The following is a 15624-nucleotide window of genomic DNA, read 5'->3' on the forward strand; positions in this document are numbered from 1 at the left end:
CAAAGTAATTGAAAAACTGATCTGTACACGTCTCACAAATTACCTGAACAAATTTAATATACTATCGCCTTGTCGATTTGGCTTCCGTTCCGGCTACTCCAGTGACCTTGTGCTAATCTCACTTACTGACTAATTAAAAAAGGCTATTAACAATGATTACTATGCGGGCAGCGTTTTCATCGACCTAACTAAAGCTTTTGATTCGATCAATCATCACATTCTTTTTAATAAACTTGAAGCATTTGGTATAACTGGCCCAACATTACTATTATTGCGTAGCTATCTCTGCAGGACACAGAAGGTGGTAATTTCTAGTGCGTATTCGTCAACCAAATTAACTAATATTGGTGTACACCAGGGGTCCATTCTGGGGCCCTTTTGTTTTTACTCTATCTTAACGATTTGCCGAAATGCCTTTCTTCATCCAGTAGTATATTATACACCGACGATACCACAATTTTTAACTCCGATAGCAGCATTACATCCTTAACTGAAAAACTAAACTTTGATCTGGCACAACTCGTTCGATGGTGCAGTAATAACATGTTAGAAATTAACACGTCTAAGACAAAATTCGTTGTCTTCTCTTCACCACAAAAACCCTTACCTTCTATCCCTACTGTTATATTTGCGCGCAATGACATCCCTGTGAGCGGCTGCTGTAGATTCCTAGGCGTTGAACTCGACAGTAACTTGAAATACCACCGACATGTTGCATATATTAGGAAAAAAATGACGTATGGCGTTCGACTACTGATTAAATCTCGTCTTTATTTCAATCCATCAATACTTATGTCACTGTATTTTTCTTTTGTTCATTCGCACATTTCTTACTGTATTACTTCATGGGGTAACACATACACCACTCATCTTACTTCAGTTCAGACAATTCAAAACCAAGCGATAAGAATTCTTACGTCAAGCCCATATCTCTCTAACGCTAAGTCACTACTTCACGAAAACAATATATTACTGTATCTGAGCTAGTTAAATATAACCTTGGTATTTACAAGTATAGAACTATAAAGAACCAACTTCCACACTTTACTACTATTTTCTCAAATAACAATGTCACAAGGTTTGCCCTTAACAATAACTTTCTACTGCCAAAAGTTCGCACCAATTATGGCAAACAAACCATTGCATTTTTCCGGAATTTCTTTTTGGAATTGTTTACCTTCCGACATTAAAGTATGCCGTTCCCTGAAGGTAATCAAATCGAAGTTAAAAAATCATATCATGTCAACTAACTAGCCTGTTTTGCTGTTTCTTAAATGATTTCTGTTCATTGTGAGTTGCGTTCTGTAATCACTTGTCATTGAAGTTGGTGCGTTATTCTTGCTTTTAAATTGTTTCTGAGAGATTACAAGGGTATATTCTCACTTTATTTGTTTCAATTGCATTTTACTGTAGCTCTGTCTCCCTGCTATGTACATCACAATCATTCTCAATTCTACATTGTACAAGAGGTCCCCTTGCAGTCTCTGACTATGGGACCTCTTTCTGTATATCATGCACATGTTCTCTTCTTCATTTAGCACAATAAAACCTTCTGTTCTATTCTGCAACTTGAATCTCTAGTCTGAAGCCTCGTTGCTGACCACGTTATAGGCAAGTGCTTCCAGGAAGGCGGAATCCTTACTTGCCTCACCAATGGTGAAGACTGACCGTAGGCGGCGTCAACATGGCCGAAGCAAGAAATATTTTACCGTGTGATGACGGGGCATCATCTTGACGTCATGTGATCCTTTTAGAAGCATGACATCGCAAGCCACCAGAATGTGAGGCGACACAAGATGGCTTTCTGGCTTGGTCAGGGGTAGGCCGTTCCCAAAGACAATTTAAAGCCTCATCAATTGCAAAAAGGTTATTATGAGTCTGATGCCGGAGGCAGTGCTGAATGGGTAGTCGTCTCGAGGAGGCGGATGAGAAGGGTACACACAAATCAACCCTGCAGAAGAAAATAGTTTTGAAAGAGTATGAATTTCGAAGAATTTCGAAAGGAATATGGATTTCGCTTTCAAGCTTAGGACTGAACAGCAAGGGTGCGATGCGGCTGAAACCTGGTGGTGCCGACGCGGGTGCCACCAACTGCGTGCTAAGGCGTGTTTCGCACGACCTAATCAAGGTTTCTTCAAACAATCAAAACAGTCACCTGCTTGCATGCATAAGTGGCCGCATGGTTTTAGATCGTAAAATGAAATTCGACCAGATTCATTGCTAATTTGCCGGAAAGTTCAGTTTTTTTCATATTTTACGTTTTCTATACTTTTCACGTCGGCTGTACGCACGGGAACGGCACCGGATTATTCGTTTGAAGGGATGCATAATGCGTTGTTTCGACGAAGTGCAGCATTTTCCCTCTACTTCGCTTCAGTGTTCTAAGATGCGGCGCTCTTCTTAATAAGTATGGCCGTGCGCCTCCGGTGTTGTGAAACATGACTGGACAAATATGCAGTTTTATTGAGCTGCTAACCAACTCGAAGAACGTCGCCGAATGTGGGAGTGATTTCGCGGACGATAGTTTTGCAACCGACGAATTCATGATATCACCGAGATCGTGACCGTTATCGAAACACTGATGTCACTCGAATTCAGAAACGCAAGCCACCGGAGACAAAGGACCGGCATTTCCGTGTGGCTGGCAGTAGCGTCAAAGTCCAGATGGATGACCGTGGCGCTGGCGCGTGATACTGGAGAACTTGCCGTTTTTGTTCATTTGTTTTTTTAAGAACACCGCGAAGTGACGCCGAAAGGGCAACGTCTGCTCACCGTTCTTCTGCTGCTCTGCCCGACGCGAAGCCGCTTTCTTTCGACCGTCGGCATCAACGTGCATACAGGACAAAACCTACCATCCAATGTCGAGGAATCCACAGGTGAGCGGGGCGTAGATTGCCTTTTCCTACTCTATAAGTATGATGGAAACATTGAATGATTTGTGCTTTGAACGTGACAGCGGGAGGGCTGCTTCCAGAACATTGGGCCCGAATTGTACTGTGATGAAGGGTTAATACGATTGACGGAGTAGAAAAATTCAGGTAACTGTGCTTGGCGGACACTGATGAATCTGGTAAGCTAGTGGCTTAGTCTTCGCCAACTATATCAGCTGGTTCAATAAAATGGGATTCCGATTAAATGAGGCTAATGACGTGGAGAAGTGCCTAGGGCAGTTGCGGGCGTACTGGTGAATTGGCAGAGTAGCGAATAGTGGGCGTAGTGGCACGTTTCTGATGTGGCATTTACCTAAGATTGGTGGCACATACTGGCCCATGAACTGTGACGGCCCCTGGACATGAAAGGCTCGACTAAGAACGCCTTCGCTGTTGAAAGGCAGAGCCTATCTTTCCCCTTCGAGTCGCGTTAGGTGAATGCGTAATGGCACTTTCCGAAGTTCGTAGCGCCATTGCTCGGGCTCCTTGCGAAGCAGGACATTATCGGGCAGCGGATAATACTGGAGTTCGCTCACCTAAAGTACTCTTGCACCGTGAGCTGGGCTATGTCAGACACCCGACGTTATTCGCGGCGACGGACAGACGCGCCATAGACGCCACCGGAAGCGGCCGCCTTTCGCAAGCGCTTCGGCAAAACTCCTGTTTCTGACTATTTAAGTCATTCAATGGCAACTTGAACAAATGTGAAGCTTTCTAGTTTATCGACCGCATCATCTGAAGTGATTTCAAGTGAGTGCTTTGCAGTTCGCATCCACGAAGATAGGCCTACCAATATGGTCTTCTACGAAACAGAGGTAGAGTAGCTTCCCTCCGCCGAAGTTCTCGACGATGATGAAGGCAGCTGGCGTCAAGTGTATTCCAGGGCCAGAAAGCCCGCTTCATTTCCGAAGAAATCGACTCCTGCCATCAACACTTCGCAAGAAGAGTCACAGAAAGCTCTTCCCATCGACTAGTCGCAGTGCCCCCCGACCTCCTCCACTTCCAGCGGACGACTACAAAATAGTCCTGCGAATACGTGGAGGCCTCAGCTGCGCTGACACTCCACTTCCGAAACTCATACATTCCGTCCTAAAAGCGGCAGTGCTCACAAGCTCCCTACATGACCAATACCGCATCAACTCTGTAAGCAACATTCTGCTCATAAGCACACCGGACTCGGCACGCACCGAAGCATACCACCGTATCAAATCCTTCAAGATGGACGAGCGCAGCTTTGAAGTGATCCCCCACATTACCGATCCATCGAATACCTGCTGAGGGGTCATCCGTAATATTCCTTTGGAACACACATCTGAAATGATCTTGTCAAGTCTATTGGACTATGACAGACTAGGCCTCATCCTGACCGGATGTCGCATGGGTTCCACAACGTCCATCTTGGTCACCTCCAGAGGTACGCGCGTGCCTTTCTACATAAGTTATCAGGGTGGCATCACCAGATGCGTACCCTATCGTCATAAGACGGAAGCCTGCAATCTCTCCCGCAAGCTTGGCCACAGACCAGACGTATGCGCAGGTGCCCGTCAGCCTTTATGTCCAATGTGTGGCATTCCGAACCCAATCCTTGATCACGAATGTGAACCTAAGTGTGTGGTGTGCAACAGTGACCAACCACCCCACCAGCTCGCCCCAGTGCCCACAGCTTTACAAGCCCAAACCAAAGCACGCACCCTCAACTTTCCAGCAAGATGCAGCTCCATTCCTCGACCCAAGCCCATCTTTCAAGAACGCCCCTAGGGGACGCTCACCCAGTATTACAAGACAGCAAAGCCGAAGAAGTCGCAGCCGAAGCCGCAACAAAAGCATTCATCAAGACCCCAGCCCTTGGACTGGTCTTGGACAGGAGGTGAGCTGCGCTCATGTAGCCTCCCCTGAAAGCTCTATTCAAAAGCAGCTCAAACTATTGCAGGATGAGATGGCTAAATTGAGGGCAGAAAATGCAAAACTACGCCTAGAGCTTCAGTCCTTCAAACAACCATCTACCTCCACACACCTCCCCACCTCATCTTTACCCCTACACCTATCTCACCAGCACCAACTCTTCTCTCAACCACTCCAATAGCTATGCACCCTGCTCAACCACCTGCGCAGAAACGAAGTCTCGACTCCCACATTGTCATTCGATGAGCGAGTAGAACAAGTCGAAGCGAAACTAGAGAAGGTTGACAAAGAGAAAGAAAAAGTAACCAGACTTGAGGAAAAACTAGACAAATTTATTACCTTCTCCACAGCTTCCTTGCAGAAGCTACATGAGTCCGTGGCCTCGATACAAGCCATGTTACCGATGCAACAAACCCTAGATAGGGTCACGCAGTGGATCGACACGGTCCGAGCTAACCATCCAGAGCTTGCCCAACCTAAGCCAAATCAACCTAGCAAAAATGGCTCCTCGTAACCGCACTGAACTTTGCGTATGGCAATGAAACTGCAGGGGGTTCTGCCGAAAAAAGGCAAACCTCCTGCAGTACATCAAATCACAAACTACCCTTCCTCCAATCATTGCGTTACAAGGAACAGGTGTAGTGCAGCCGCCAGGTTATAGAACGCATCAAAACCAGGCTGATACTAAACCAAACACTGCGCTCTTACCTCAGAAGTACCTTACAGTGACCTATTCAAAGTTTGCTTACATCGACATTGAGCACGACTTTCTCCAAATACTACCTGATAAACTTAACTCACCATTCTTATACATTTTCAACGTATATAGTAGACCGCAAGAGCAAAGGCACCGCTTCGATTCCCTATTTGCCCGAGCTACATCCTCGGCAGGCAAACACACCCTCCTCATAGTGGGGGATTTTGACGCCTCCCACCCAGCATGGGGTTACACCGCATCTACACCGAAAGGCAGATCCCAATGGTGCCATATTCGAACACATTGTTTTACACTGCACAACGACCCGGAGGAGCCAACTCGTTTGGGGAACAGTGTGAACAAAGATACACCGTCCGATCTTACCCTCCCTCACAATGCCCCCCCCCCCCCCCCAATGGTTTGGACTAACACCCAAACTGATCTTGGCAGTGATCAATACATTATTAGCATTACTTTACAAATAAAACACAGACCCATTCCACCCAAACCACTGATGCTCACAGAATGGGGCAAATTTAGAGACACCCGCAACAGCACCGCTCCCTCACGTATTGCAGACCTTACCGAGTGGACTCAACAGCTTCAAAAAGATGTTGAAATTCACACGAAAACTCTACTCCCTGACACCCCGATAACTACTCTCGACTACAAGCTTCTCCATATGTGGGAAGCAAAACAGTCACTTCTGCGACGGTGGAAACACCAGCGCCACAACAGGAAACTGCGCATTAGAATAGCGAAGCTATACCGACAAATCGAGTGATACACGACTCAATTGGCGGCACAGCATAGGGGTCAGCTTTGTGAAGGAATGCATGACCACCTCAGTAATAAACGAACGTGGCAACTTCTTAGACGTCTGCTGGACCCCAGGCTTCTCGCACACAAAACTCTCACGCTATCACTAAACTGTTACACAAGCACAGTGACCATTTAGGACAGCTGTTCTATAACGTCCGCACGTTGAATTTACCTCAATTACGTAAGGATTCTATGCCATCTTACACAGAGAAACCTAATGAGTCACTAGATGCGCCGATAACGGAAGCGGAAGTTAGGCACGCCCTCGCAACACTCCGTACCACATGGACTTCAGGTCCCGGCCGCGTTAACAACAAATTACTTAGAAATCTTGACCCTATATCTATTAAAGCTTTGACGGAGTACTTTAACGACTGTTTTGACACGGGCACCCTTCCACCTTTGTAGAAAGATGCCAGAGTCATATTTATTCCTAAACCAAACAAAGCTCCTTCAGCAGAAAATCTGAGGCCCATTTCTTTAACATCGTGTCTTGGAAAGACTATGGAGCATGTTGTGCTTGCACGCCTCCAGAGACACGTGGAGGATAATGGACTACTGCCTCCAGAAATGATTGGTTTTAGGCCCTCACTTTCCGCGCAATATGCGATGCTTCGCCTTCAACAAGACATCATAACTCCTAACCAGAGTGAGGATACTCAGGCAATCCTTGGTCTGGACATACATGGAGCATTCAATAACGTAGCCCACTCAGCTATAAATGCTGGCCTCAACTGCATTTCTTGTGGCGCTAAAATCTACTCTTACAATAAAAGCTTCCTCACAGACCGCACAGCTACATCAACATAAGGACTAGAACATTCCTCACCCTATACACTAGGCAGCTTCGGAACACCTTAAGGGTCAGTGCTCTCTCCAATCCTTTTTAACCTGGCTATGCTACCTATACCCAACGCTCTTCAACGTATCCCTGACTTGAACTTCTCCATCTATGCCGATGATATCACCTTATGGGTGAAAAGAGGCTCAGATGGACACATTCAAGACAGCCTTCAAACAGCTGTAGATACAATAGCAGCACTAACATCTCAGATGAACCTTTATTGTACCCCAACTAAATCAGAGTCACTCCTTCTACCAACTCATCGTCGGAACAAACACGTTCCAATGATCAAAGTTCACATAAATGGGTGCCTCATTCCTAGAGTATTACGCCTTCGTGTGCTAGGTTTATTTATCCAAAACAACCGACTTAATACGTACACACTCGAAGCTTTGCGCAATACCATTGAAAACATCCTAAGAATGATAGAAAGACTATCAGGGAAAAATGGAGAGCTCCGAGAGTCAGAGTTACTTCGTGTAATACAAGCTTTTGTGATTAGTAAAATCACATACTCTGCCTTACCTTCACCTTAACTTAGCAGAGGAATCGGTCAACACGCTCCTCCGCAGAGTTTACGTATACGCGCTACGCATTGCAATTAATACCTCTAATGCACTACTCCACCAGACAAGAGTCATAAATACCCTATGTGAAATCCACAATGCCCATTTAACAGCTCAATACGCAAGGCTCGCGACCACTAGCGCAGGTCGCCGCATTTTATCGTCTACCCGAAATAACTTCACCTCACTCACCAATGCTAAATACAACATTCCCCAAAACATACACAAACAATTGCTCATACTGCCCCTTCCTAAAAACATGCATCCAACACATCATACTAAGCGCCCAATCCAAAGAGGAAAAGCTCTTCAGAAAAAATTGCATGGAGCCAATGACGTTCTCTATGTCGATGCGGCAGAATACCCATCCTCCTCATCCTATGTCCTCTCTGCTGTCGACTATAACGGCAAGGCGCTCAGAACGGCATCCGTCACTGTCACCTCTTCGGAGGAGGCAGAGGAGGCTGCCATCTTTTAGGTCTATCAACGCAACTTCAGCACAAGTCGTACCTCATCAACTGCCCTTTCAATTCTTGAAAAACATCCTCCCACGCAAGACGTTGCTCTCATATGGGTGCCCGCGCATGCGCGTTTGAGTGGCAATGAGGCGGCTCATACCTTTGCTCGAGGAGTGACGGGCCGAGCGCAGGCCTTTGACAGCGCCTTAGACCCCGCGGCCTTTTTAAGCGCGAGAGATCGTCTTTTGACATTCCACGATATAGCAAATCACTACCGCCTACAGCACACTATATACCCCCCCCTTACGTCATGGAGCTACACGCTACCATGAAATAGTATGGCGCCAGTTACAGACCCGTACGTTACCTACCCCATCTTTTCGCCATCTTATACACCCTGCAATATACCCCTCCCCTTTGTGCATTTTCTGTCAACAAAAAGCTAACCTAGACCGTCAAACCAAGGTCGATGAGGACGGAATGAATCACCTCGATGCCAGCAATGACGGGCAATATGTCCTGTACCTCCGCAGTGAAAGCATAGTGGACGTCTGTCCACTGTACGTCATGCATCTGTTTTCCGGGTCGGTGGACGCGTCGATGCCCATGGGGTGGCTGTGGACGGCTGGTTCTATGGCTGTACTATGGATGCAGTGTCTGCTCTTGCAGTGGATACGAAGGGGCCATCGGCACCTGGTGGTACAGCGTCGGCATAGTGGGTGGTGGACGTCGGAGAGTGGCAGCGTAGCTCATAGAACGCTGCTGAGCACCAGGACTAGCCGTAGACAACGCTTGGTGGATTTCGTCGCGTACGACGTCAGCGATCGACGTGATGGGATTTTCAGCAACCGGGTTCCGCAACTTCTGCAGTTCCTCGCGAACTATCTCCCTAATCAAGTCTCACAAGCAGCTCTGACTCTCAGGCGTCATGGCGATAGCATTTTTTGGGACATTGCAGGACATGCAGTCATATTGCCTGCAGCGTTGATGAAGGGCCCGCTCGATAGTCGTAGCCTCCTTAATAAAGTTAATCAAGGTACTTGGAGGGTTGCGCAGTAGCCCGGCAAAAAGCTGTTCTTTGACACCGCGCATGAGGTAACTCAACTTTTTATCTTCCGTCATGTGCGGGTTAGCTCGTTGAAAGAGACGAGTCATGTCCTCCGCAAACATTGCAACGGTTTCGTTGGGTTTTTGAACCCGTAGCTCCAATAACTGCTGCGCACGGTCCCTTCTATCAATATTGGCGAAGGTATCGACGAACTTCTATCGAAAGTCGGGCCAAGCTGACAGATTGCCTTCTCTATTCTCATACCAAGTACGAGCACCGTCGTCAAGGTAGAAATAGGCACGTGAAAGCTTTTCCTGTTCCGACCACTGATTTACCTTGGCAACACGCTCGCAGTGGTCAAGCCAGTCGTGAACGTCTTCGTGGGCACCGCCACTAAAGCGATCGGGAACGATGGGTTGAAAGAGGGTTACATGAGATGGGTGCGTCCGAAAGCTGCCTTAAGGCACCTGTTGTGGGCTTGCGTTGGCCATTGGTTGAGGTGTGCGGTGCCTAGCAGGTTCCGGCGAGTGAGTCAGCTCTGGCGTGAGGCCTCGCAACCGTCGACTGGAGCGATGCACCGGTGTTTCTACAAGTGACAATGCGTCTGGACTCAATGAGCGGCTCCCAGCGGGCGTGTGGAGCATCAGACAGGGTTGCGGCCCAGCACTTCCACCAGTGTCGCGGTACAACGCGAATAAAACACAGATACACTTGGGACGACGAAATCAGCGTGTCCTCAACAGCTGAGCCTTTGTTTGTTTGTTTGTTTGTTTGTTTTTTTGTAGCCTTTAATCCATGGCTCGTACCCACTCTGGGGGATTGGCCAAGAGAACATATAGTCTCATATGAATGATAACTGCAATATTGCCTACAACGAAAGAAAAATGGGGGGGGGGGGGAGTTGTATAGTGAAGACAGTATGTCAAAAAAAGAAATAAACCAAAGATTTAGATAGCGATAAAAAAGAATCAACAAGAAAGTAGATACTAATAGCTATAACTTGATTTTGGGAGCCGACCAGACAGCTGGTTTTGCCTAACCCGATTAATTCTGTATGTCACGGATTTATCCAGATTTGAAAAATTACTTTTCGACGCGGTTTTTTTGAGTACCTGTTAACGTGGGCTTTGTTGAAAAACAATTAGAGTCTTGAATAGAATTACACGCCGCATCGAATGCATCTCTGTGGCAATTTCCCAAAACAGAGGCACCAAAACTTAGAACATTTTCTGTGGTTAAATTTAAACCTAGCTTCGCAAATGAAATATCTAAAAGTCGTTTCCTAGTTAATGCATAGTTACGACTTGAGCCAAAATAATGTTCAATAGTTTCTGATTCTTCGCAAAACGAACAAAGGGGGGAAAGTGTCAGACCAGCTCTGTGTAAATAAAAATTTAATGGGGGGACACGGCACCGGAATCCGGAGATTATCATTTCAAGTTTTTTCGACGGACTGCACTGGGCTTTCCATGGAAATTTGAGGTGCTTATAATCTGTCCGTTGTGTGATATTTTCTAAACTATCTGTAAAAATAGCGAATTTCCTATATGCAACCCCTGATATATATTCTAACTCGGGAAGTACTGAAATTACTGGTCCATCGAGTGATGCTCGTGCCAAAGCATCTTCCAATTCATTTATTTGTAATCCGCAATGACCTGGGACCCACACTAATTTTAGGGGTTTTAAATGCGGTGGTGCTAGTGTGTGGAACGCTGCTAGGGCACGATATTGTTCGGAGATTGTCGGAGCTGCACACACGGAAAGTGAGTCTGTTAGGATGATTGCACTGGTCTCGGTCGTAGGAATTATACGTAGAGCTAAAATAATAGCTACTAGTTCGGCTTAAAATATAGGAGTGAAATCTGGAAGCCTTACTGAAAAAGACCAGCCGAGGAAATCAGACGCAATTCCTACGCCTGCCTTTTCATTGTTGACAGAAGCGTCTGTAGCTATGAAATTTTTTGTTTCTGCATGTACCAAGTACTCATTTAATGTAATGGTCAAAAATTTAAGAGACTGCAGCTTGGCTTGTAGGGGGAAGATTTCATCGTACTCTATTCTAATGTTGAGGGTTGAGGACTTAGTTTTAATTACTGTGCTAATGTCTACATTTATGCAATCCAGTTTCTCTTTAACGAAAACTTATCTGAGGGGTATAAAATCGAGGCCAATGTGCAAGAAAGAAAGAGTCAGCGTCGCTGATAAATGCGTACTCTGATCTTCACGCCGGTAAGCTGTAAAACTTTAAGAAGGTTTGAACCGTTAGAATGCGGAATCGACAGAGGAGTGCTGGCAATCGCGCTTCTTGATACAATATACTTTCGCCACGAACCTGGGAAGTCCCAGGAATATTCGCAGGGCTTCTCGCTTTAACATTACTAGCGGTTTAATTTTATAACCAGCGGTCCCCGAGAATAATACACACCCAAATTCCAATACTCGTCGCAACTACATTTTATATATTATTAACATCGTGTATCTGCGCAGCCCGTATTTTCTGTTGCTTAACCTGCGTAATAAACCTAACGCCCGTTGTGTCTGTGCTGTTAAATATTCAATGTGTGGCTTCCAATTTAGCTTTTCATTATAAATCATTCCTAAGTACTTGACTGAATCTACTTGTGGAATAGGTTCCCGATTATACAATACAGAAATTGAAACTGTATCTGCTATAGGAAACACGAAGAGCGCACTTTCACTGATATTCAATGACAATGAAATGGAGTTGCTACCAAATTTCTAGTGTATTATTATATCTTTGCAGTTTTTGATGTAGTGTGTAAATGTCGCTCTCTGCAGCGAAGAACGCCAGATCATCTGCATAAATGTAGACACTAACATCCTCAACAATTGGAATAGAGCTCATCAGTATATTGAATAATGCTGGAGATGGGAAGGACCCTTGGGAAACACCACGTTTCTGTTTAATTTATGCGAACAACAGCCATTCTTCACGCAATACAATTTCCTTGATTTTAGGAATTCTGCTATCCACTCAGTAATATACTGAGGAAACTTTAGACTCTGCACGGTGGTCAGTAGAATAGAGTGCTCGACACTGTCGTACGCTTTAGCTATGTCGAGAGTTACTAATGCGGCGTACTGTTTCCTTTTACGAGCAAGCTGTATTCCGACTCTCTAAATCCGCATGGGCGCACCAAATTGAGCATTCACAACAAAAATCAATTTGATTTGGCTTTAATATGACCTTAGTCGTCATCCAGGAGTTTATTCGGCCCTTTAGGACCCTCTCTATGAGTTTCGCCATGTTCGAAGTAAGCGAGGTGGGTCTGATATTTTCTATGGTAAAACCTAATCCTTGCTTTTTTAATAATGGCTAAGTACCTTAGCTATTTTCCAGTCATACGGTATCCAAGCATTCTTCAAAGAGAAGTTTATAAAATTGAGGACATCGCCGGGGGATAGCTTAAATAAAATTTTAATCATAAGAACTGTGATTCCATCTGGACCAGGAGCTGACGATGGTAGCTAGATCTCGAATTGCTTTTGATGCTTCAGAACGCGTTACGTTTTCGATGTCAGTGCTTGTGCTAGACTTTTGCCAGTTGAAAGCCATAGTCAAAGAAAATATAATTTCTAGACCTCTGCCAATTGACTCTAAAGAGTTCTTCGTTTCTTCCAATGATAGTTTTTCATATTCAGTATTTACTGTAAACGGCAGAATTTTGCGAGATCGCATATATTAAAATAAAGCTTTCCTATTTTTAGGTTTCGAGAGAAAATCGAAATGTCTTTTATTATATTCTTCTTTAGCTTGGGCCACCGTGTGTTTAAATACTGCGGCAAGAAATTTATAATCTGACCAGTTCTTAGGGGACTGATTATGTATTAGCTTCTTCCAAGCTGCCTGTCTTCGTCTGTGATCTCGTGAACAGTTGGAATTCCACCAGCGGCTATAGGGTACTCTCTTCGCCGATTTAACAGCAAATTCAGCGTTTTTCTATGCCCTTTTAAATACTGCGCTTAATTTCATAGCTTTAGTGTCATCTCCGTCCTGAGAGGGAGCGTCTAAAGCAGTTTTTAGGTCGTGTTGAAATTTTGTATAATTTATATAGGTCCGGGCATGGAAGAATGAAGGTTTGACGGGGCAAGCGATCTCGAACATTATTGGAAAGTGGTCAATGGTGGAGGCGCAATCAAGGGCTTTTCACGATGTACTAGCAATGGCCGAGCTTACAAAGCTTAAATCTAAGGCGGAGCGTGAATGACCTCAAATAAATGTGGGAGTTCTAGCCTTAAGGCACAATAAGTTGTTGTCTACCGACCAGTCCCACAACCGTTGTCCACACTGATCTGTTCTAAAACCCCAGCAGGTATGGTGAGAGTTGAAGTCGCCAACTAAAATTTTTTCTTTACAGCATGAATTAGCAGCCATATCTAACAATCTCGTGTCTTGAACGCCTACAGGAAAGTAGACGTTTATTAGCGAAAAAGGCAAGTATCCTGGCAAGGTAAAATCTAACGAGAAAATTTCGCATTCAGAAGACATACATTTGTATGAGTTTTTAACTTTAAACTAAATTTATTGTTTATAAAGAAAACTAAACCTCCACTTTTGGATGGACGGTCTAGACGAAAGGTTTGGAAGTTGGGTAGGTGAAATAAATGATGTTTGGAAAGCCAAGTTTCTTGTAATGCAATAATAGCCGGATCGAATTTGGAAGACAGGTATTACAGATCTGTTATGGCTGAGTGAAGAGATCGGCAATTCCATTGTATATATTTAAGAGACTCTATGACTTCGTCATACCTTATCTAAAATACTTTACCTAAAAATACCTTATGTAAAATACTTTCCTTTAGAAAATTGGTTTTTGAAAGGTTGTCTTTCTGGTATTTCTTGCTTTTTACATGTTTCGGCGAGCCAGGTTTTTTCGAGACAGGGGATCTAGAACGCTTTAGGCATTTGAGATTTATGTCCATATCTTGTGTGTCCTAAGAAGCTTCCTGTGCACCTTCGCTTTGCCTCTGAACGCCTTCTGCAGAGGGCTCTGCAGATTGTGCATCCGGTGGAGTTATCTCAAATTCTGCCTCACTTGTCGGGTGTGCAGACTCAGCATTTTCTACAGCCGTACTTATATCTATCTGTGCTCCATAGACTTGTGTGATTTGGTTATTCACAATGTGCGAAAGCAACTCACATAGGGTGGTAGCAAGGCGTTGCACAGTCTTATCCAAAGCCTTCTCGATCATGTCCGCAATTGATAGGGAAAAAGATGCTTGCATTGCTATGTTATGGTGGGCAGCTGCTCCTTCATTCCCTTGAGTTCGGGCTTGGATTTCAGCAATGGCATCCTTTCGGGAGCATCGCTTTCTGTCTACAATTTCAAGGATTTGGATTTCACGTGCCTTGGCTGCGCAGTTTGGGTTATCAGCGCAGTGTGCTTCATGGCAAAGTTGGCACTTTTCTTCATTACTTTTACAGTCGTTTGAGTTGTGCGTCTCACCACAAATTCCGCATATAGGTACTAACCTGCCTCCTTTCACTGTGTGCCCATAACGCCAACACTTAATATACTGTAGGGGACGAGGTGATAGTGGCTTCACTCTGTATATTAAAGGCCACGCTTTGATTTCGGTTGGGCGATTCGACCCGGCAAATGTAGCAATAACAGACTCCGTTGGGACCTTGTTCTTGTCCACAACTCGACTACATCTATAGATAGCTATCACACCTGCTTCTGAAAACATATCTAATATCTCAGTTGGGGTCAAGTTGACATCGACACCCCGAACGAGGCCTTGGACGCAAGCTAGGTAAGGTGGAATTAATGCGCTCACCGGATTGGTAGTGAATACCGAGCATTGTTGTAGGTCTCGAACACAGAGCTGGTCAGACAAGAAGCAAAGAATGCCACCCTTGCCGAACTGCCTGACCTCTGTGATGCTTGGGTAGTAAGTTGTAGCGGCTCTCAACTCCGTCTGAATCATTTTTTGGTTCTTCATCCGTGTAATACCATCGTTGCTTGGGACCAATGCCACAGGAACGGATGAGATGCCATTGCGTAAAAACAAGTCCACTGGCAATTCGTGCGAAGGAAGAGAAGCAGACCAGAGGAAAGCCCCTGGTCCAGGTGAGAAAAACAGCATCAGCCTGGTCGTACTATCTGAAAATACATTCACTAATCAATTAGGACACTATTAAAACGCCTATGAAAAAAAAGAATAAACAAAATCAATCACAACTACTGAATTCTTGGCCAAACCCTCAGAGCAGGCAAACGTCAGTCGTGTTCGAGCACTCGTCCAGGCGGGTGTCTGAGCCACAAGATCGTCTTCTTCGGCCTCGAGAGAAGCTAGAGGCCCACTACTGCATGCCCACTATATGCCCCA

The 15624-nt window shown here is 45.1% G+C and overlaps 1 protein-coding gene across 1 annotated transcript in view; it reads left to right on the plus strand.

Moving 5' to 3' along the window:
- Positions 1-2647: 2647 nt before the first annotated feature.
- The window catches only part of LOC142774483 (uncharacterized), a 38400-nt gene continuing 25423 nt past the window's right edge, over positions 2648-15624 (plus strand). Inside the window, exon 1 of the mRNA XM_075874824.1 lies at positions 2648-2876. The gene's annotated coding sequence lies outside the window, so the exon portion shown is untranslated. The remainder of the gene's footprint in view (positions 2877-15624) is intronic.

The sequence above is a fragment of the Rhipicephalus microplus genome, chromosome 10 (genome assembly GCF_043290135.1).
Source record: "Rhipicephalus microplus isolate Deutch F79 chromosome 10, USDA_Rmic, whole genome shotgun sequence".
NCBI classification, from domain to species: Eukaryota; Metazoa; Arthropoda; class Arachnida; order Ixodida; family Ixodidae; genus Rhipicephalus; species Rhipicephalus microplus.